We start from the raw sequence: 22,715 nt of genomic DNA, 5'->3' as shown, positions 1-22,715 counted from the left end.
CCTCTCCATAGGCACGCCCATTCCCCGCGGGAGTCGGAAACTTCAATGATCGATAGCACAGTGAGTACAGGGATTAAAAATTTAAGACCGGCATAACGTAGCTCGCGCTACGATGCCGAATGTAATGGTATAATGATGTCAAGGAGGGTGAACCACCGCTTAAGTTCTCCCAGGATATTGCTAAGTTCTCCCAGGATATTGCTAAGTTCTCCCAGGACATTGCTAAGTGAGGCCTAGTCGTCACTGCTCACCTCCACCATCACAGGAGTGAACTCTTTCTCTGATTCAAACCACCTCACATACTCTTTCTCTCCCCTGATGCAGTAGCTCTGAGTTCAGCATCTGAGAGCTCACTCCTGCGGTGGTGGAGGATGACTAGGCCTCACTTAGCAATGTTCTGGGAGTACCTAGCAATGTCCTGGGAGTATTCCTTTCAGGCTTCATAAGGTATGCAAATGACCTACACCTATAGTCACATTTTTGAAGATGTTTATATGTTTTATAGTATACAAGGGATAATCCATCTGGGCCAGGAGCTTTGTTCGACTTAGTTTCTTTTAATGCAGGAAACACACAGGAGGGTGCAAATGCCTAGTGCACTGCCACCAAAATGTTTATTGGATCCAAAAGTCAATTGTATACTCACAAACATAGTAGAAATCAAGCATGTCAGAAATCAACTCCAGCCATGAGGCAAAAGTGTCTGACCATATATAACACAGTTGAAAAGTTCCCTTGTTTTAAAGATTGTAATATTTTTCATTTTAATAACCAAAAACAATTACAATCATCCATGGTTAAATTGAGAAGCTCTATATATGACTTAATATTATACCTTAATCCAGTTTCTCTTATTCATTACTTTTTACTTCAAGTCTTCACAATCTGCACTTTATTTGAAATGTGTGGATCACTAAAAAAAACAAAAAACAAATTTGGGTTAACCCCCAATTCCCACACAACCCATTTGGCTGGTGGATTTTTCTTTTGAGGGGACGGCAAACATTCCCCCCCGGCGGCCATCACAAGGTCATTCGGCTATAGCGCGGATCTGACGGAGTAAAAAATCAAAGTAACAACAAAAATTTGGAGGAAAACTTGGACAGCCGCACTCCAAAAAACTTTCCTTTTATTAAAACAGGTCACAAAAAATACATGCCGCAGCAAAAAATAGAACAGAAGCTGACGCATCTCACACTGTAGCTCAGTACTTAATCATAGCTAGTTCATCAAAGTAACGACGTATATTCCCAGTTACGCATTCGGCAAGTGGTTAAGCATGAGCAAAGGAAGATGGCCAAACTGAGTCTTCGTAAAAGCTATCTCAGTTAGACAGAGCTACTGCTGGCATTTCCATCCAAAGGAAAACAGCACACAGTTACTAGGACTCTGAACTCTGGTCAGTTCTTACAATGTCACAGGATCCCCGGATGCCTCGTTTCAGACACTCTTCAGTGAGGAAGAAGTTAATGCCCGCAACGCCACAGGACAGTCAGACCCTTTCCAACTTCCACCAGGCCCTCGCTCTTCAGTGAGCCCTCCAGATAAGGTCCTTAGGTGAAATCCCTTGATTAGCTTTATTGGAAGTTTTTAGAAGTAGGCTCCCAAGCTATGCCACAACTGGGACCTTGATAAACATCAATTTGAAAAAGTAGAATTGCTGTTGGTGGGGAGGATGGGGGCTAGCCACCCCAACCAAGATGGGTGGAATTTCTCCAACAGGAAGACCCTGCTGTTCTAAAGCTCAGACTGTTTATATGCCTGTCCAGGCCGATCATTTGACTTTCCTGTCTACTATGTTCTAGAAGCCACTAGAAGACAGGGGGGAGCAGCCTGTGAAATCTAGAAGAGCACCAAAGCAATCATCAAGTGCTCCAATGATTACAGAGGAGCAAAATAAATGAATCATACTGAACATCTTAGCAACCTATATAAGATAGTGCTACATAAGCAAGTAAATTGGACTTTTAGGTAGATTTGTGTTCAATAAAAATATAGATAGGATGCAAAGGGGTGGAGTGTGAAATATTTTTTTTCCCTTGGAGATAACATTTAAATGTGTCTTTAAAAACATAGGGCCAGATTTAGATACATTTGCACTTGCGCCGCGTATCATTGATACGCTACGCCGCCGTATCTTACCTGGCGGAATTTCGAATCCACAGTGAAATTGCGCCGTAAGTTATGGCGGCGTGGTGTTTTTCTGACGGCGTATTTGAAATTGGGCGGGTTGGGGGCGTGCTTCATTTAAATGAAGCGCGTCCCCGCACCGAATGAACTGCGCATGCTCCGTTTTGAAATTTCCCGCCGTGCTTTGCACGAAATGACGTTGCACCGACGTAATTTTTTGAACGTAGACGTGAGTTACGTCCTTTCCTATTCACGGACGACTTACGCAAAAAAAAAATAAAAAAATTTGACGCGGGAACGACGGCCATACTTTAACATGGCACGTCTATCTATACGCCACGAAATAGCAGCTTTAACTATACGCCGGGAAAAGCCGACTAGCGACGACGTAAGAGAATGCGACGGCCGCGCGTACCTTTGTGGATCGCCGGAAAAAGCGAATTAGCATACCCGATGCGGAAAACGATGCAAACTCCACCCAGCGGGCGCCAAAGTATTGCACCTACGATCCGAAGGCGTACGAAGCCGTACGCCTGTCGGATCGAAGCCAAAAGCCATTGTATCTTGGTTTGAGGATTCAAACTAAAGATACGACGCGGCAAATTTGAAATTCCCTTAGAGTATCAGTAGATACTCCGGCGTACTTCTTCTGTGAATCTGGCCCATATTTTTTAAGTATCTGAAGCCTGTCTTCATTTTAGCTTCCTGTAATCTTTTATACACTATCACTTCAAATGGTGTTGGCACAAAGATCCATTTAGGGCTCTACTTCTTTGCAAAAGGGTTTATGTTTACAGAAAAGGAAGAGGACAAAGATGACCTAATCAATAAGCTATTGCTTCATCACTGTCTAATAACAGGGAGGTGTGGGTTCTTAGCCAAGATATACTGATTAACCGTAGTAGAGAAAAAATAGGTTGGGGTCTGTTGGATAGGTGTAGGGTTCACACAACTTGCTACACAGAATTATACATATTCTGACAGGTCAGGCAGTTTATTCACACTAGAGTTCAACTTTAAGTCTTATTATCCAAAACTGAAAAAGGACCACATTACCCTTTGGGAAAGACTTTTCTGGCTTACCACAGAGAAGGGTTAGATAGAGAGGTACAGCTTTTATTTATTCTAGAAAACTCTTTCAAGAAAAAAATACTACTTAATGAACTTGAAGTACAAGCACTTAAGCAAATAATGTTTAAACAGAAACATTGCATTCTAAATCATTCCTTAGAGGATTTCGTTACAAAGTGCTTTGTTTGCCTTTAATGAGCAAACTCTTTTCCATGCAACTCCCAGTGAAGCTCAAAGTCAAACTTAAAGGAAGCAGTGTGAGAATTTCTAACTTTCTTTGGATTGCATATATTAATGATTAGGGTCTTTTATCTTTAATAATAGATACCTCTTGTGTATTGTGCACTGGACAGAATATAAATTAACTTCACTATGAACTTAACTTGATCATTTGTTTAACAAAACCATAATATATTTAAACTGCCACAATGTTCTTATGAGTATGTACAGTATATTAACTCATAGGTGAAGTAATCGGGATGCACCAATGTATTAAAACTTACACCTTTGAGTTACCTCTTTAATTGCAATTATTCTCCTGGATTCTGAAAAAAATGTTGATGCTACCTTAAAGTGCAATATTGAATGCTTTCTGTTTGATTATTTTTTTTTTTTTTTTTTTTATTGTTGCTTTGATTACTTGATTTGATTGTGTTTGATACAGGACATATTGGGGTTGATTTATTAAAAGGGTTGTAAAGGTTTGTTTTTTATTTTCTAAATAGGTTCCTTTAAGCTAGTGCATTATTGGTTCACTTACCCTTTCCTTCGATTTCCCGTCGCAATATGTTTTTTTTCTTTGTTTTCTTTGTCTGAATTTCTCACTTCCTGTCTCTCCTCTGTAAGCTGTTCAGTAAGCTGACTGACTTTCCACTGCTCAGATGATGGTGGAAAGCTTACTGAGGAGAAACAGGAAGTGAGAAATTCAGACAAAGAAAAAAAAAACATTTAGAAGGGAAATCGAAGGAAAAGGTAAGTGAACCAACAATGAACTAGCTTAAAGGAACACATTTAGAAAATAACAAATTAACCTTTACAACCCTTTTAAAGGCAAATAATCTATGAACTTTGCAGAGTGCAGTTGCAATTGTGCCAGAGTTTAGTAAATAAGGTACATTTTCACTTTGAAAATAATATCCAATCACATGCAAGGAAAAAAAACAGCATTTTTGCTTGTACGTGATTGGTTGATGGAAGTCAGCAGAGCTTCTGCTCATTTACTAAGCTCTGGAGCAACTGCACTTGCGGATTGCAACTGCACTTTGCAAAGTGCACAGTCTGAGGGCCAGATTCACAGAGAGAGTACGCCGGCGTATCTACTGATACGCCGGCGTACTTTCAAATTTCCCGCGTCGTATCTTTAGTTTTAATCCTCAAACCAAGATACGACGGCATCTGGGTTAGATCCGACAGGCGTACGGCTTTGTACGCCTTCGGATCTTAGATGCAATACTTCGGCGTCCGCTGGGTGGAGTTTGCGTCGTTTTCCCCGTCGGGTATGCAAATTAGCTATTTCCGACGATCCACGAATGTACGCGCGGCCATCGCATTCTCTTACGTCGTCTCTAGTCGGCTTTTTCCGGCGTATAGTTAAAGCTGTTTTTTGCGGCGTATAGTTAGACTTGCCATGTTAAGTATGGCCGTCGTTCCCGGGTTTAATTTGAATTTTTTTTTTGTTTGCGTAAGTCGTCCGTGAATCGGAATGTACGTAAGTCCCGTCTATGTTAAAAAAAATGACGTCCTTGCGACGTCATTTTGCGCAATGCACGGCGGGAAATTTCGGGACCGCGCATGCGCAGTTCATTCGGCGCGGGGACGCGCTTCATTTAAATGAAACACGCCCCCTAATCGCCGATTTGAATTCCGCCGCCAGAGATAGACTACACCGCCGTAACTTACGGCGCAAAATCTTCCTGGATTCGAACTAAAGCCAGGTAAGGTACGGCGGCGTAGCGTATCTCTGATACTCTGCGCGGGTGCAGATCTCTGTGGATCTGCCCCTATTTGTCTATATCAGAAAAACCCCCATGTATCAATATCTATCACACATTTAATAGTATTTATTATGCAAACTACCTAAACATTGTAACAATTATCTTCTTGTGAAAAAAAACATTGTAACAATTATGAATTATGTTTGGAGCATGTGGAATCTTGTTTTTAGTGTTGAATATACTTTATAACAAATATAAATTATGTTAAGAGTGCATATGCTTATTTTTGGGATACAAAAGAAAATCTCATATGTTGCACATAAAAGTAGCACAGGTACTATAAATAATTTATTACTAGCAGGCACAACCTGATAATAGTTAAGATGACTACTGGCAGGAGATTTGTTTCCTTGAGGTCATTTGAAATCCGTCAAAGGAAAAACATAGTGCCTGTGTAGCTTGTGCTACTATACTATGGTCCTCGAGGACAGTAAGACCGTAAGCATCAGAAGAGTACATTGTAAACTCTGTGATTTGTGGAGCATATGGTTATAGTCAAACTAAAATTTGTAAATGTATTACTTTTGGTTCACAAGTTTATAAATAAAAGAACATTATTACAAGGTATTCATGACAATTAGATTTCAAAGCTGTTCTTAGGCAACTGTGTCTGCTAGTGCATCTCTTAACACAAATGATCACCTTAGGCAGCTGTTCATGTCTAGGCTTTTGGAGAGGGGAGAGGAAGGCATGTTGCAGATACCTCTAATAACAGCTTGTTTAGAGAAAACCACAATCCACCCAGGCTGATTGCTGTTCTTTCTGATATGTATGACCAGCATAGTCTATCTGTAGGACATATAAGATTGTTGCCTAACATAGCCATAAACAACTACTGTAGATCAGGGATATGCAATTAGCGGACCTCCAGCTGTTGCCAAACTACAAGTCCCATGAGGCATAGCGAGACTCTGACAGCATCAAGCATGACACCCAGAGGCAGAGGCATGATGGGACTTGTGGTTTGGCAACAGCTGGAGGTCCGCTGTTTGCATATCCCTGAACTAGATGAAGAAGACCAATATCTAATGTCTCTGGCAACTTTACATCTATGAACCTGTCTAAAGAACTTAGACAAATATATAATTGTATATTGACTAATGAGGATAAGAGGGTTAATGAACAAATGGAATCAGACAGGGAGGATATGTATAATGAGTAGATGTGGAGTTTCATTGTAAGTGTGTCTCTAAATGCAGAGGTTGCAAATTAATATTTTTATAGAAGGCATTCATAGCGAAGAGGTGTGAGAATGGAGGAAAACATGTGAATACATATCATTTTGTGGCTTGCTTTATACATATAAAAATACTAAACATAAGGAAAGAAGCTTTCAAAGACGACAAACAATGAGACCAGAAAGTAACCAGATGATAACCTTAAAGCCCAGTTTCAGATTCTGACTTTCTCTTCTGCATACCTGTTCCAGGTCATTGATTCATAAAAATAAGGAAGCCAGGGAACTTCTGGTTAGTAATTGTAGAAGACAAATGACAATAACCCAGATATTTCTCATAAAAAGACCAAGCACCACAGATCATACACTACGCAAGTCACATGTTATATACTGTATGTTCCTGCAAAGCTGGCTAAGAATCCGTTCATGTCCATCCCTGAGAAAGAAAATAATAAATGTTCACCTTTTTATTTACAGCTCCCATTACAAATTAATATTTCTTCATGTATGTCACTTTTTCAATTACCTTTGTTTAGCTTGGCTGCTTTTATTACCTATCCAAATAGGTTATTGATTGTACATAACAAGATGGGGGTGGTAATCTGGTAACTGTAGTAAAGGGTTAAAGCATAATTGTAGTTTTATTCATTATCTCTAATCTGAAGAATAAACTGTAATGCATCTATGCTAATATATAACTGGAAAAATATGATTAATTGTTCTGTATCCATAGTCCCCTTTGTGGAATACCTTTATAAACTCATTGACCAAATGTATGTGCAGTTTAATGTTTTAAAAAAACCTTGGCTCCTTATACATCTGCATTATAAGTATAATTTTTATGTTATATTGCATCACTTATCACATTGTTTCCTATAATTGTCTACAAGTCACATTTCTACTTAAATCAGAGACGGGTCTCTCTCTCTAGAATTGGCTGCATGTCTTTGCTCTAGGCTGTCTTCCTAAGAATGACATAAGCGCACACATTCATATTATCTACAACAGCTATATTGTTCTTATCAGAGGGATTTATAGTTATCATAGTTGTTTATTTTAAGCATGTCTATGGCATCTTTTGTTCTTTAGTTAGATCTTTTTTTCTTGAGTTTATTTCTTCCATGACAAATCATTTACACATATACTGTATGTGTTAGGAATGATTTAAAGGCCATAAAATGTCTTCGTTGTTATCCCTTCCTTTATTAACTAGTATACAGATCTTTATTCATTTAAAATTAACCTTCATGGTTGACATTGATTCATTATAACCATAACAGGTCTCAGAAGATAAAACCAAATGAAAGAACCAGTTCATTAAGTGTGATTGTGTGGTAGCTGGACCATGGCAATTACTTGGTCTGGTTACAAATAAAAGATTATGTGTTAGAATCATTGGTACTGAGATTGTAAGCCCCAGGAATTAGATGTGAGGGTGTAAATGGGAGAGTGCGGATTTTTCCCAAGTATAGAAGTCCAGGTGTGAGGCATCTGCACACCTTTAATATTTGTATTACTTTTTAAAATAAATTGGTGTGTATCTTATAACATTTCTGCGCACAGGGAGAACTAGTTAAGTGTTAAAAAGACCCTTGTACAAATTCATAGGGGAAGAGTTGCAAAACCCCCACTAGTACTAGTAAACTAGTATTATCTGGGAAATTTGATGGTTACCAAAGCAGAGGAGAACTTTGCCCCTGCCATCAGTGCCAGGACAAGGTCTTCTAAAAAATAAAAGAAATACCGCTCCAAATAGAGCTGCTTGGCTGGTCAATCACCTCCTGGAGACCACGGGTGCTGGCAATGCATATAGCAGAGAGCAAAAGAAAGAAATTTGGACACTCCTGGGAATTCCCAAATTGAGTAAGCACTGAGTACCAGTGCGAAACGTCAGCTGTGTATCCCACTTCTTATTTTTACTGTGGATTGTAGTGTATTTCCATTTTACTATTAAAGGACAATTCAGGAATTCCCAGGAGCGCGGCTGTCCAAATATCTTTTTTTTTTTACAAGGTCCTCTAGAGCCCAGGGCGAACATGTCAAACATGTCTAACTTTCTTTGGATTGCATATATTAAGGATTAGGGTCTTCTATCTTTAATAATAGATACCTCTTGTGTATTGTGCACTGGACAGGATATAAATTAACTTCACTATGAACCACCCCCCCCCAAAAAAATGAGAATTAACTTGCATGCTTACCCTAAGCATAACTTTCCCATCCTTCCCCCCTTCTAGCACAATTCCTCTTTCCCAATCTCCCTCCTAACACAAATCCTCACTGTGATACATTTGCCTATATGTCTCAGTTTACTGCTCCCTGCTAGCCAGGTTATTGATGTGCTAATGTCCCCTCACTATTTCTAAAGGTTAATTGATCTATTGTGTTGTGTGAAGGAGAGCTGGGTTTAAGTGGCTTGTGTTAATTATTCTGATTGCTTCATTGTGGTAATTATCTCTCTATATGCGGGGTCGAGCGGTCTGGTTGATGTATTCAGTACAGCTAGTGCTCAGCGTCATTGATGTCATTGTCTAAAGAAAATGTGTTTCAGCATCGGCCCCGTCGTGTCTACCTATAATCTGTATGGAAGCCCCAGTGTGAGGGGGGCGGAGATTTGTCATTGTAACAGTTTTGGAAATGACATATAAGCTGTGTGTGATAACATTAAAGTCTGTGTTGTTCAAGCAGTAAGCTGGTCTCATGTGTGGCTTTCTGGGCGATTCCAGGGATATCCCTCCTCGTGGAATATTGGGGTGATTTTCGTTATGGGAAGAAGGGAACGTTGACGGGGATATCATACCGATACCGTCACAATTGGTTGGTAGCAGTGGGATTTTTCCCTTCTATTCCCCTTCACACCCGGATTCCAAGCAGACACTGGAAGAACTACTGGAAGTTCGTGGAAGGATTGCTAGCAACAAAACCAAGCGGGTCATCATAGCAGAATCAATGGAGCTAGACCAGGAGGACGGGATTGCAGCAACGCCAGCAGTACAAGAGATGGAGACACCAGTGATTCAGGAGGAGGAATCGCCAGCCAACAAGCTAATGAGAGAGAAGCTAGCGTGGTTCGGCCCGAACCCAACGCCAGATGTGGTACTGAAAGTGATGGACATGTTAGTAAACGCAGAGCTACAGAAGGATAAACAAATAAGAGACGCAGAGCTACAGGAGGATAAACAAATAAGGGACGCAGAACTACAGAAGGCTAAACAAATAAGGGACGCAGAGCTACAGTTAAAACTGGCAGCAGTCCAACAAGCAGCCGCACCTTCTACGAACAGTGAGTACAGCACAGCAGACGCAAGGAAGATTCCGTTTAGCGCTTTTAAAGCTTTTGATGAAAAGGACTGTGAGATTGATAACTTCCTGGCGGATTTTGAGCGACAATGTAACCTGCACCGAATAGCTAGAGGAGACTGGGTTTCAATATTGTCAGGCAAACTGTCAGGCAAAGCTTCTGATGCTTTCCGGACCGTGCCAGATCAGGATATCCATAGCTACGCCCGGGTTAAAGAAGTGCTCCTGGCTCGTTATGCAGTAACCCCAGAGTCCCACCGACAGAAGTTCAGGGACTCACGCAAAACCACGAAAGACTCTTATGCGGAATGGGCATGCCAATTGTCCCGGTCGGCCTCTAACTGGGCTAACAGCAGCCAGGCCACCACCGCAGAGGACATTTTGCAACTAATGCTCCTGGAGCAATTTTACAATCACATCCAGACGGACGTCAAGGATTGGGTGAGAGATCGCAGGCCCATGACTCTACCAGAGGCCGCGAAGTTGGCAGATGAATATGAAGATACTCGCAAGACGAACCAGGTCACACCACAGGAACAACCTCCACCACAAACGGTGCCCTCACACCCACCAACCGCTAGATACCAACCTCCTAACAGACCGGTGACATCTAGCCCTCGCTATCATCGCCAGGAGGGCAACGAACAACGCTGCTTCCGGTGCAAACAGCTGGGTCACTTCAAGCAGAATTGCCCCATGAATGACAACACCAGGTCAAATTGGTCTCAACCTGGGTACCGCCCACCAGCAGCAGCCCATTGTGTAGACTCGGCTTGGGATCCAAAGGAGCTGGGTCAGGAAGAACCATTGGGCACCCCTTACGAAGCCCTCATGGTACAATCTGTTATTACGGACAACAGGGAACACCATTGTCAGCTGGTCATGGGCGACAGCCCTGAGCCGGAGGGGCCCTGGAGGGAGCTGGGCAGAAAGAGGCACCGCCGGCCACCCTTCAAGAAGAAGAGGTCCTGGAAGCCGTATAACAAGCTGACCTGGGAGGAGAAGAAGCGACTGGAGGAGAGGGAGTCGCAGCGGGCGTCCCAGATGCGTGCCGAGATGTTCGCCAAGGGCCCACCGGTGGCCCCTTACACCACCACCCAGTTCCTGATGATGAAGGACCACGTGGAGAGCCTGCAGGACATGAGCAAGCAGGAGCTGATCCGTGAGTACATAGAGCTGGAGGAGTGCATAAGCCGCATGGAGGAGGAGAACAACCACCTGAGGTCACAGCAGGCTGACCCCCCCAGGCTCCATGAACTGGAGATGGAGCTGGAGAAGCTCCAAGAGGAGAACCGGCGGCTGCGGAGGGAGCAGGGGGTGGCTGACCTTATGGGGCTCTGAGTCCCCTCTCTCCCCCCCCGGACTCTGAGCACCAGTGCTACAACAAATATAACTTTTTCTTTTTATGAATCTCCTGGGATTGTCACTTCAGAGCCATAACCTGCCCCCTCCCATAGCGGGACACCTAGACGGCGGCGCACAGACCCATTCGCTGTCTTCACACTGACTTCTGGTGACTTTGCAGATCGCACAAAGACTTGGGGACTGACCTGCGTGTGATCTGACGACCCGGTGACATACCTGAGTCTGAAGCAGTTGCCAAGGGAGGTCAGTCATGCCAAACGGAGTTAACCTCTGACTAATAGCTCTGAACCCGTCAACCCTACTGGACCAGGGAAGGTCCAACCGGGTTTGCCGGAGCAGGGAGCAAAAGGGGGGCCATTGTGATACATTTGCCTATATGTCTCAGTTTACTGCTCCCTGCTAGCCAGGTTATTGATGTGCTAATGTCCCCTCACTATTTCTAAAGGTTAATTGATCTATTGTGTTGTGTGAAGGAGAGCTGGGTTTAAGTGGCTTGTGTTAATTATTCTGATTGCTTCATTGTGGTAATTATCTCTCTATATGCGGGGTCGAGCGGTCTGGTTGATGTATTCAGTACAGCTAGTGCTCAGCGTCATTGATGTCATTGTCTAAAGAAAATGTGTTTCAGCATCGGCCCCGTCGTGTCTACCTATAATCTGTATGGAAGCCCCAGTGTGAGGGGGGCGGAGATTTGTCATTGTAACAGTTTTGGAAATGACATATAAGCTGTGTGTGATAACATTAAAGTCTGTGTTGTTCAAGCAGTAAGCTGGTCTCATGTGTGGCTTTCTGGGCGATTCCAGGGATATCCCTCCTCGTGGAATATTGGGGTGATTTTCGTTATGGGAAGAAGGGAACGTTGACGGGGATATCATACCGATACCGTCACACTCACAAATCACAACTTCTAGCATCCCCCCTCCCCAAATTTCCCCATCTAGAACAATTCATTCCCCATGCCACCCCCCAAAACTCCCCCTCCCAGCATAAATCCCCTTCCCCAATCTGCTTGTGGTGCCCCCTCCCCTTCTTCCACCTCTCATGATACCACAGTGCCCAGGGCAGTCGCCCCCCTGCCCAACCTTTGTCTTGGCCCTGTCTGTCATGATCAGTTTCTGGTGTTTTGGAGTCCTCAAGCCATATGGACACCAGCCTATATATTTGGTGTGCTATTAAAGAAATATAAAAGGAGAAAATTACATTCAGTGACATTAATACTGATGGATTAGAAGCCAATGAAGCTTGCCAGAAAGGCAAATTGGCAGCTTTGTTAATTTTAATCATTCACTAATCTATTAGAATTTTTTTTTTTAAATATCTAAAAGCAAAATAAATGTACTTAACTAGTAATCATTAATATCATAGAACAATTATTTTACTACGCCTAAAGTGTTTGTTACCCCAGCATTTCATATTCCTGATATGTGACTGCTGTACCATGTAGTTGTATGAAAACATATCCTGTCTTCTTTGTATTGCTTCCTTTATGTGAAACCCCTGGTGATCCTGTCAGTCCCACTGCTTTCCAATTAATACCTGACCACACTAGGCAGGAGAGCATGTCCATTCTCTAGCTGGGAACTCAGCCTGCTCTCCTCCAATGATTAGACTTGTTCTAATACACCCCCCCCCCCCCCACAGCCTTTCATTGAGAAGGTTAGTGCACTGTTGTCTCTCCTCCCTTCAGCTCTTATGCAACTGAGAACAGAGGGAATGTGATCACTTATAAAAAAGGGAAAACATTTATTTAGAATTTTTTTCTATATCTATACACAAATGCCCTTCATTTTAATTTTAAACTGAATGGATTGTTTTACAAGGTGATCGTTTATAATCGCTAGTCGATTTTCAAATGAACATTTGTACAAATATCCAGACATTTCCACTCTACTTCTTTGAATTTTCATGTTACGGTATGTATTTATGCATGCTGATGTGAAATAGGCTAACACTGCTTTGTTAAAAAATGTTTATCTGATGTAACTACTTTTTTTTTCATTTTTCACTTCCTGGTTTCCCTGAAGGCAGTGGTGATGTAACCCCAGCCCCACAGATACCTGTTGAGAAGGCAACATCACCATTGTCTTCAGGGTAATCTCATGCCTAAACTGCAAGATCTCTTGAGATCTCCAAAAATCTAGCAGTATTGTCATACTGAGCATGCTCGAGATGAATTGCATGATGTCACAAGCCTCATTTCAACCATGCACCATACAAAATTATATTCATTTGCTGAAAAAAGAAAAACTTCTTGCTGAGATCTTGCGAGATTGCAACAGATGCATGTAATGTTAAATGGTGAATGCCTGAGATGTGGTGGATGACATAATGCGCTTTAGCTGACTCATGCGCAATATCAAGTCAGTTTTCCAAAATGTGGGAGAGGGGACCCAGACAAATGGTAAAAATGAAGAAAAAGTCACAAACGCATAGATAAGTATACTTGTTTATTTTCAGTCTTTACTTTATTGTATTATTGTAGGACTATGGTGAGTTCTTCCTTAATGGCATGATTTTGAAAAGTGTGAAACAGGGTAGCAAACATCCAGTCATGTGCAGGGGGATTTAAAAAATGGAAAGTGAAACAAGTTGAATTATTTCATTTCATACATAAGATAAACCACACGTGTAGATCAACTAGATATCCACTGCTATTTCAGATTGTATTCCGTACTTCAAATGCCCTGGCAAACAAGAAGTCATTCCCTGCTCCTAACATAAATAGCATATGAATGGTGAACATAGATCTCCATGGCTTATTTTTCCAGCGTTATACAGTGTACATTCTACATTAGGGTGAGAAACTAATTGATCTCAGAACACCATGAAGTAGAGCAGCAGCAGCTGTTCTTTAGCACTAAGAGAAGACAGAAGAGGGAGATTGTGCATTTTACTCAGATGCCCCTGAACTAGGAGAGGTCAGAAGCAGAACAACCTAAAAAGACTGTATTTCTTATTGTGCTTCAGAAGGTCTTAGTATTCCCCAGGAAAATTCCAAGTCTTTAGCAGGAAAATGGGGAGTCTATTTTACTTACATTGCTGCCCCTACTGGCTCCCACTGAGATTACCAATCTGGAAAATAATCTCTTAATGTAGATATAAAGCAAAACTTTTTATTCTTTTGCCACAGGAAAATGTGCCCAATGGAAGAGAAGCAAATGGGTCTTTGGTTGAAAATTAATGGACACAAATAAATCTCTAATGGATTTATTTTCATGAAACGTAATCCTTAAAATAGTCTCCTAATTTTCCCATAATTTCATCATCCTTTTAAAATGTGCCAATGATTTTTAAGAATACCTCTAATTGCCTTAGATTGGTTACTAAAAGAGGTAACAAATCGTCCTTTTTGTGTCTGTTTCTTCTTTTTATTTAAGAGATTGTTTGGGTTTGATTTACATATTAGGGATGCTGCCCATGAGTAACATAATTGTATTGAACAAATTCTCCGTTGGTCATTTATTTATACTTATTTATTTACTTTATGGTCTACACCAGGGGTAGGCAACTTTTGAGAGATGGAGATCTACCTAGACAACATTGAAGAGATCAAGGATCACCAGGGTGCAGCGCCCCTTTTTAATAAATTTTTTAAAAAAATAACTAGCCTTAGTAGTATGTAGGACAGTGTACAGGTGTCAGTAGTATGTAGGGAAGCGTACAGGGGTCAGTAGTATGTAGGGCAGTGTACAGGGGTCAGTAGTAGGTAGGGCAGCATACAGAGGTCAGCAGGATGTAGGGCAGCTTACAGGGGTCAGAAATATGTAGGGCAGTGTACAGAGGTCAGAAGTATGTAGGGCAGTATACAGAGGTCAGTAGTATGTGGGGCAGTATACAAAGGTCGGCAGTAGATAGGGCAACGTACAGAGGTCAGCAACAGATAGGGCAGCGTATAGAGGTCAGCAACAAGTAGGGCAACGTACAGAGGTCAGTAATATGTAGGGCAGTGTATAGGGGTCAGTAGTATGTAGGGCAGTGTACATAGGTCATTAGTAGGTAGGGCAATGTACAGAGGTCAGTGTCATGGATCTTGAGATATTAAAGTGTTTTTACTTGACATCTGTTACACAGGAGAGGGACATTCAATGCAAGGCTTTTGAAATACTAAGTGGAACCAGCTTGCGAAATACCTTTTATTGTGTTCTGCAGGTTAAGAGCGGGTGTCGGAGTCAGTCCGTCTGGCTAGAATTAGGGATGGAAGGTTAATTAAATCTATTATGTGTGGTTGAAGATGTATGTGTTTATGCTAAGGGACTTTGTATTGTTCTAAAGGTCAGAAGCCTGTCAGCTGTATTGAATTAGCATTCTATTGTCTAAAGCAATGTAACCTCTCAGAGGTAGTAATTAAGTAGACCGGGTTATTGTGTACATTGATTACCCCCTGGGGCTTCTGTCTCAATACACAAGTCTTTCTATCCAAGCTATTGGACCAATCCCTGTTGACAATTTCAAGTCCTCATTTGCATGGTCAAGGAGGACTTGAGTGAAGACTGCATATACGTTACAATTGACCAATAGGAAAGCGGTTGTTGGGGGTGGGATGTTCCAAAATTCTGTATAAAAGTGTGCTGTGTACTTGAAAATAAAGAGTCCTGTTGGAACTTACATACAGCCTGCCTGGTGTTTGTTCTTAATGGGTCCGAATGGCACATAGCTGTATTTCGGATCCCGGAACCTTGGATAACTGGACCATCAGACGCTGCAATCTGCAAGCTGAATCACTGGTAGCAGAGGAGTGTCGGGAGAGCAGGACCTGGGCGAGAAAGGATCTCGTCACAGTCAGTATTATGTAGGGCAGTATACAAAGGTCAGCAGGAGGTAGGGCAGCGTATAGTAATATGTAGGGCAGCATATCGAGGTCAGCAATTGGTAGGGTAGTGTACAGAGGTCAGTAATATGTAGGCAGTGTATAGGGGTCAGTAGTATGTAGGGCAGTGTACAGAGGTCAGCAGTAGGTAGGGCATTGTACAGAGGTCAGTATTATGTAGGGCAGTGTACAAAGATCAGCAGTGAGTAGGGAAGGGTACAGAGGTACGTGCTTGTGCCCAGCCGTGCCATTCTGCTGACGTATATGTGCAGGAGGCAGTCCTTAAGTGGTTAAGAAAAATATTTAGTTTTTTTTCTAAATTTAGGGTATTTTTCTCCTTTATATAGCAAATAAGTGGTAACATTTAAATATAATTGAAGGCAAAACTTTTTTTAGTTTTAGATCAAGTAGAGAGGGACTAGAACACATGTCAGGTTTTTCTTTTCTTTTTTTGCTGTCACCCCGTAAGGGAGATTCACCTTCCCTGTTTGTCCTAGTGATTGCTATCACCTAAAGTGAAAGAGAATTCAACATTTTTAGTGGTCACTACTACAGGGAAATTTTCCAATGAGGACACTAGTATGACTCCCAGGGATTTCCCTCACTTCAGAGGGATTTGGTGTAATCAAATATTTTCCAAGAGCCCATGAAATGCAGCCTGACCATTGCCAAAAAACGCAGCCTGACCATTGCCATAAACGCAGACTGACCATTGCCATAAACGCAGACTGACCATTGCCATAAATGATAAACGCAGACTGACCATTGCCATAAATGATAAACGCAGACTGACCATTGCCATAAATGATAAACACAGACTGACCATTGCCATAAATGATAAATGCAGACTGACCATTCACCCCCTGTCCATAACTCACATCTGCACACCCACCCATCCATATCCCCCTTCTTTCTGGCTTTACCCACACAGTGTACAGCACTTGTGACTACAACTCTTTTCACTTGCCAGTGGCAGCCATGGGATCATCAGGCATGGGGGTCGCCATCCGGACATCTGAAGCTCAGCATGTAATGCCCCGCCCCCACCTCCTGCCCATCATCACACAGCGCTGGGCAACTGTCTACATTGTTTCAGTGCAGCAGCTCAGAGATTCTGTGGAAGCCAGTGGGACAGATGCGTTCAGAGCTAGCAAGCACAGAACTGAGGCTTCTGTGTTTACTAGTAACAGTAGACAGCGCGGTGAGCACATCTGAGCTGAGCCACGGAGGAGGGTAGGCTGAGCCTCCATCAGTTGCTTAGAGTGCGGCCAATCACTGGCTGCTTATGGGACGCTAGTCCCCGCCCTCCCTCCCCGGCCAAGTTACGCTGCTGTTTTTATCACTACAGGTCTGCCTGTACATTTTCCCACATATTTCTGGGGGGAAAAGTGCGTCTTACAGTGCGGAAAATACGGTATATATTTCCCAATGGGACATAGATGGGGGGGGGGGGGGGCTGACAGGGTTTAGAACCCTATCCAAAATGAAACAAATGCCATCGGTTTAACTTTATTAGTCAAAACTGTAGAAAATAATTAATTCTGATTAGTTGGTGTTGGCCTTGCACTTTAAGGCAGAGTTGTGATAGCTTGACAGCCATTGCCTAAAAGAAAGCTTTTACAACAAAATGGATAACAGTTGGATTTTTTTTTTCACTTAAATGCCAAGTAGCAAAGACAAACTTAATAAATTGTCACTGTTCCCATCCATAAAATGTGACACAATTAAAAAAAGATGAGACCAGCAGATGTTGTTCCGATAACACATATTGTATTTCTTTTTGTAATGTGCTTGCAATGATTTTGTCACTGTACTAAAGATAAAAAATATAAACTTTGGTGACTGTCACTTGAATAATCAATGTGCTTTAAATGAGCTTTGAATCATGCTGATAAGCTTTACTTTAGTGATTTAGATTTCTGATTTTTTTTTTTAGAAACCATGCTAAGGAATTGCTAACAAGCATTTTAACCTGTGTCTTTAATTTTGAAAAGCTATTTAGAACAGCAGTGCTTACACTCAATCATCGTCTGACAAGTGTAATGAACAAAGGAAGGAAAGCTTTCTTGGCACAAGTGATTTGTGTAGCATAATGGACCTATTCCTTAACATCTATAGATTAACCTTGTTTCACAGTTGGATCTCTTAACTCCCTACCATGTACCTATTTAAATACACATGAAAGAAAAGGAGTCCCTGTTGGATGCATACCATGTTCTAAGGTTCTGCACATTTACTGCAAATTCTCCACTTGCTTCTATAGTGAAAAAATATCTCCTTAGGCAACAGTGCAATATTCCTGGCATGCCCTCCATTTTAACTGATGCAGATTTTTGTTGGCGAGAGTACAAGGCTGTATTAGTCACTATCCCTGCTGTATAATCACCAGGGGTTTGAGGCATGTATACATAGAAGTCATATATCATGACAATCATTTACATTCCTTTCATTAGCAACCAGGCAAATACAATGTGGTCATAATCTGATATAAAATCCTTGCCATTTCTTAAGAAGACAATCATAAATCAAATTTGGGCATATTAATTACTACTGTTTTCCTTATAAATCAAAGGAAAAAAAACACACAAAAGAAGTCATACACTTGTCCGTAAAATGGAAAATATATTAATAAATAAACCTTTAAATTTATACTTACTGTGCAATCAGCAACATTATACTGTAAAAGCAGTGCAATTATTGTCATTCACAACAGAAAGCCTTGCAATTTATGCCACTTTATTCAATGTAAACCTAATAGTTACACATGTTATCAAACCAAAAGACTATAGTAGATACGCTTTAGGCATGTTAGTCTGTATTATATTAAATATTAGAATTACATATCAGTTTACATTTTCTATCACGCACTTTCAAGTACGCTATATGAATTGTCCTATATGTGTTGTGGGACACTATCATTCCTATTGAAAAATCATACATTTACCTACACTCTGCCACTGTAGGAAAAAAAATCTGTGGATCAATCGTTTTGAAAGCCAGTTACAATCACTCTCATTTGACAATGAAAAGCTTTCACATTTGTGCTTTTTTTAACCAGTTGAGACCCGCGCTATGGTCGAAAGACATCCACAGCGCGGCTCTCAACTGCCGGGTGGACGTCCCTGGACGTCCTGCTGTTGTTGTTCCCCGTGCGTGCCGCTGGGGGCGCGCAGCGGGGGAAACAACGTGCCCGGCACATCGCTCGGGAGCCGATGCGAGTGCCTGGTGGCCGCGATGTCCGCCAGACACTCGCGATCGTCGGTAAACACAGCCGGTAACACAGCAGGACGTGGAGCTCTGTGTGTAAACACCGAGCTCCACGTGCTGTGAGGGAGAGAGGAGACCGATGCTGTGTCTCTTTACATAGGGACACAGCATCGGTCACCTCCCCCAGTCAGTCCCCTCCCCCCACACAGTAAGAACACAATGAGGGAATACATTTAACCCCTTCCTCACCTCCTAGTGTTAACCCCTTCACTGCCAGTCACATTTATACAGTAATTAGTGCATTTTTATAGCACTGATCGCTGTATAAATGTGAATGGTCCCAAAATTGTGTCAAAAGTGTCCGATACGTCCGTCGCAATATCGCAGCCCTGACAAAAAAATCGCAAATCGCCGTCATTACTAGTAAAAAAAAAACAAAAAAAAAAAAACATAAATCTATCCCCCATTTCGTAGGCACTATAACTTTTGCGCAAACCAGTCGCTTATTGCGATTATTATTTTTTTTTTACAAAAATACGTCGAAAAATACGTATCGGCCTTAACTGAGAAAAAAAAAAGTTTTTTTTTTAAAAAAATGGGATATTTATTATAGCAACAAGTAAAAAAATATATATATTTTTTTAAATTGTCGCTCTTTTTTTGTTTATAGCGCAAAAAATAAAAACCGCAGAGGTGATCAAATACCACCAAAATAAAGCTCTATTTGTAGGGAAAAAAGGACGCCAATTTTGTTCAGGAGCCACGTCGCACGACCGCGCAATTGTCAGTTAAAGCGACGCAGTGCCGGAAGCTGAAATTTCGCCTGGAAACGAAGGGGGTTTATGTGCCCAGTAAGCAAGTGGTTAATACTGCGCAGTTTTAAAACTGAACTAGACAGATATAAAATTTAAAAATGAATGCAGCACTGTATTCATTATACGTCATTAAATGTATTATTTTTAAGCAAGCTGTGACTTGTTATTAGAATCTTAAGATAGGAAGAAGCAATACAAAGAGCCAGTTATGTTCTATAGTGCTCATGTGCTATCAAGGGGCATACTGATCATAAGAGAGAGCAGACTGACAAATCAAGGAGCTCATCAGTGTATTGCTTCTGCCTTCGCTGTGCAGTCACAAGCTAGGGGAGGGACCAGACTTGTAAGTGTTACTTAACTGCATATATACACCCCATGCAGCACGTGAAATGAGTCTATAAAATAGAAGAAAGTCCTTTAAAGAAAACTGGAGAGTATCCCAACAATAATAATGTCTGATGACATATATGACGAAACACGTAAGGTGAGACCCTACGCGCAACGACACTGGATACTGCAGTCTTTTCGTTCGCACATTGAAAGTACTTATTGTCTAAATACACGTAAGTGTTTTATTATAATAATAAGAACTACTGTTCTATGATACTTTTTTATACTTCTATGAGGTGAATTAATCTATCATTGGAAATTGACCTATGATTGTCTGCTGGCAATGGGAAGGCTTATATAGAGGTTCTTAGGCTACTGACTTTGCTGACATTTCCCATGTGAAATGGTCAAGGCTTTTCTGGATCGAGAATTCCATCTGCTGCCAATTATGCAAGTTTGACCTCTCTATAAAATGAGGGTCCATTTTTTTCTGCTAAGGTGAATAACCTGATCACTGTGGTGGTGTGTGATTCCATCTGCTACACTGAGTCCGTAGTTGGGATACTATCCTCTCCGGCTCTCTTTAAAGGACTTTTTTCTATTTTATAGATATATATCAAGCGATGCATGGGACTTATATATGCATTTTATTTGCGATAAACAAATGTGATGCATGCTGCTGATTAATTTATTATATGTCATCATCAGCATGGATATTTTTATATTTTAGATTGGGTTACTTTACTGCAGCAGAGAAAAATCAGGTCCCCTTCCCATCCAGATAGGGCTGTGCTTTGCAAAAATGCTGTGTAAATCTGAGGACTGGATGGATGGATAGAAACACAGGGCCAGATTCACAGAGCAGATACGACGGCGTATCTGTTGTTCTATCTATGTGACTGATTCATAGAATCAGTTACGCATAGATAGCCTGAAGATCCGACAGGTGTAATTGTTTTACACTGTCGGATCTTAGGATGCAATACCGCGGCCGCCGCTGGGGGGAGTTTGCGTCGTAATACAGCGTCGGGTATGCAAATTAGGAGTTACGGCGATCCACGAAGATTTTTCCCGTTGTTACGTCGTTGCGAGTGTTAGATTTCCGTCGCAAAGATAGGGCACCTTTAACATTGTGTAAAAGTACTCCACCATGTTAAAGTATGCCCGTCTTTCCCGCGTCGCTTTTGATTTTTTTTTAACATTTTTCTTTTTCCCGGCACAAGTCTTTTTTTCACGTCGCGATTCACAAAACGTCGGCGCGTCGTAATTTCGCACAACGCACGTCAGGAAATTTGCGACGGGAGCATGCGCAGTACGTCCGGTGCGGAAGCGCGCCTAATTTAAATGGTACCCGCCCCATTTGAATTGGGCCGCCTTGCGCCGGACCTGTTTACGATACACCGCCGCAAATTTCCAGGTAAGTGCTTTGTGGATCGGGCACTAACTCGGAAAATTTGCGGCGGTGTAACGTAAACGGGTTACGTTACGCTGCGCCGCCGGACTGTGAATCTGGCCCACAGTTATTAGGTAAAACAGCTTTTTATCTGTATTTTTTGTGTGTAGTTAAATTTTCTTTCAATGTAGCCCAGTCACAGTGCCTTATTTCTTAAAATACAATTATATTTCAATATATAAAAAACACATGAAAGTGCAAAGGCTTATCATTTGAAAAAAATTTTTTTTGGACAAATCAATCTGTCATCAACAAAAAGTGAATTAAAACCCACCCTGCTCTATAATCTTTAGTATATCCAGCACATTTCCATGTATGCATGCCAAAGCTAAAAGCTAAGTTCCTTTTTATTCACCTTTTTTGTTTTCAAAATTCTAGCTCCCCTATGTACCAATATAGAGTAGCATTAATGTACTTATTTTGCAAAAATAAAACAGCTTTCCATTTAACCTACCCACACTCACCTCACTCTCTTCATGAATGTTTAAAATCTCTGCTCTATGACTTCTGCTTTACTTCCTGAACAGACTTTTGGTAATGACACAGGGAGGAGTTGACTAGCTGAGGGTAGATGATGCAGGGTGTATGCTAATGAGATCAGCTGGTCAACTCCTTCCTGTGTCATGAACTAAAATCCGTTCAGGAAGTAAGGAAGAAGTAATGGAGCAGAAAAAATGCAAGAACCCACCCACCTGGATGGAGACAACATGCTGCTAGCCCAAAATGTATTGACAAAACAAAGTAAATACTCCCAAGGGCTTTTAGGCCGATTACATGGTTAAAGAGCCGAGATTTCACAGAGATTGGGGTCACGCCGTATCCTAGCAACACAGAGCGGCTATGATTGCTGCGCTGCTCGACCCCGTGGGTTGCATGAGAAAGGGCGTTCTGAGGCGACATCATATGACATCCACCCATAATGAGAGCCATGCCATCCCTCCATCAAGTGGTTAAAAAGCCATGAAGAGAGTGAGGAAAGCGCGTGCCGAATAAATGGAAAGCTATTTTAATTTTTGCTAAATAAGTGCATTAATGCCATATTGGTACATAGGGGAGCTGGAATTTT

The sequence above is a fragment of the Rana temporaria genome, chromosome 2 (assembly GCF_905171775.1).
Source record: "Rana temporaria chromosome 2, aRanTem1.1, whole genome shotgun sequence".
NCBI classification, from domain to species: Eukaryota; Metazoa; Chordata; class Amphibia; order Anura; family Ranidae; genus Rana; species Rana temporaria.
Note: the sequence above shows the minus strand (reverse complement) of the source record.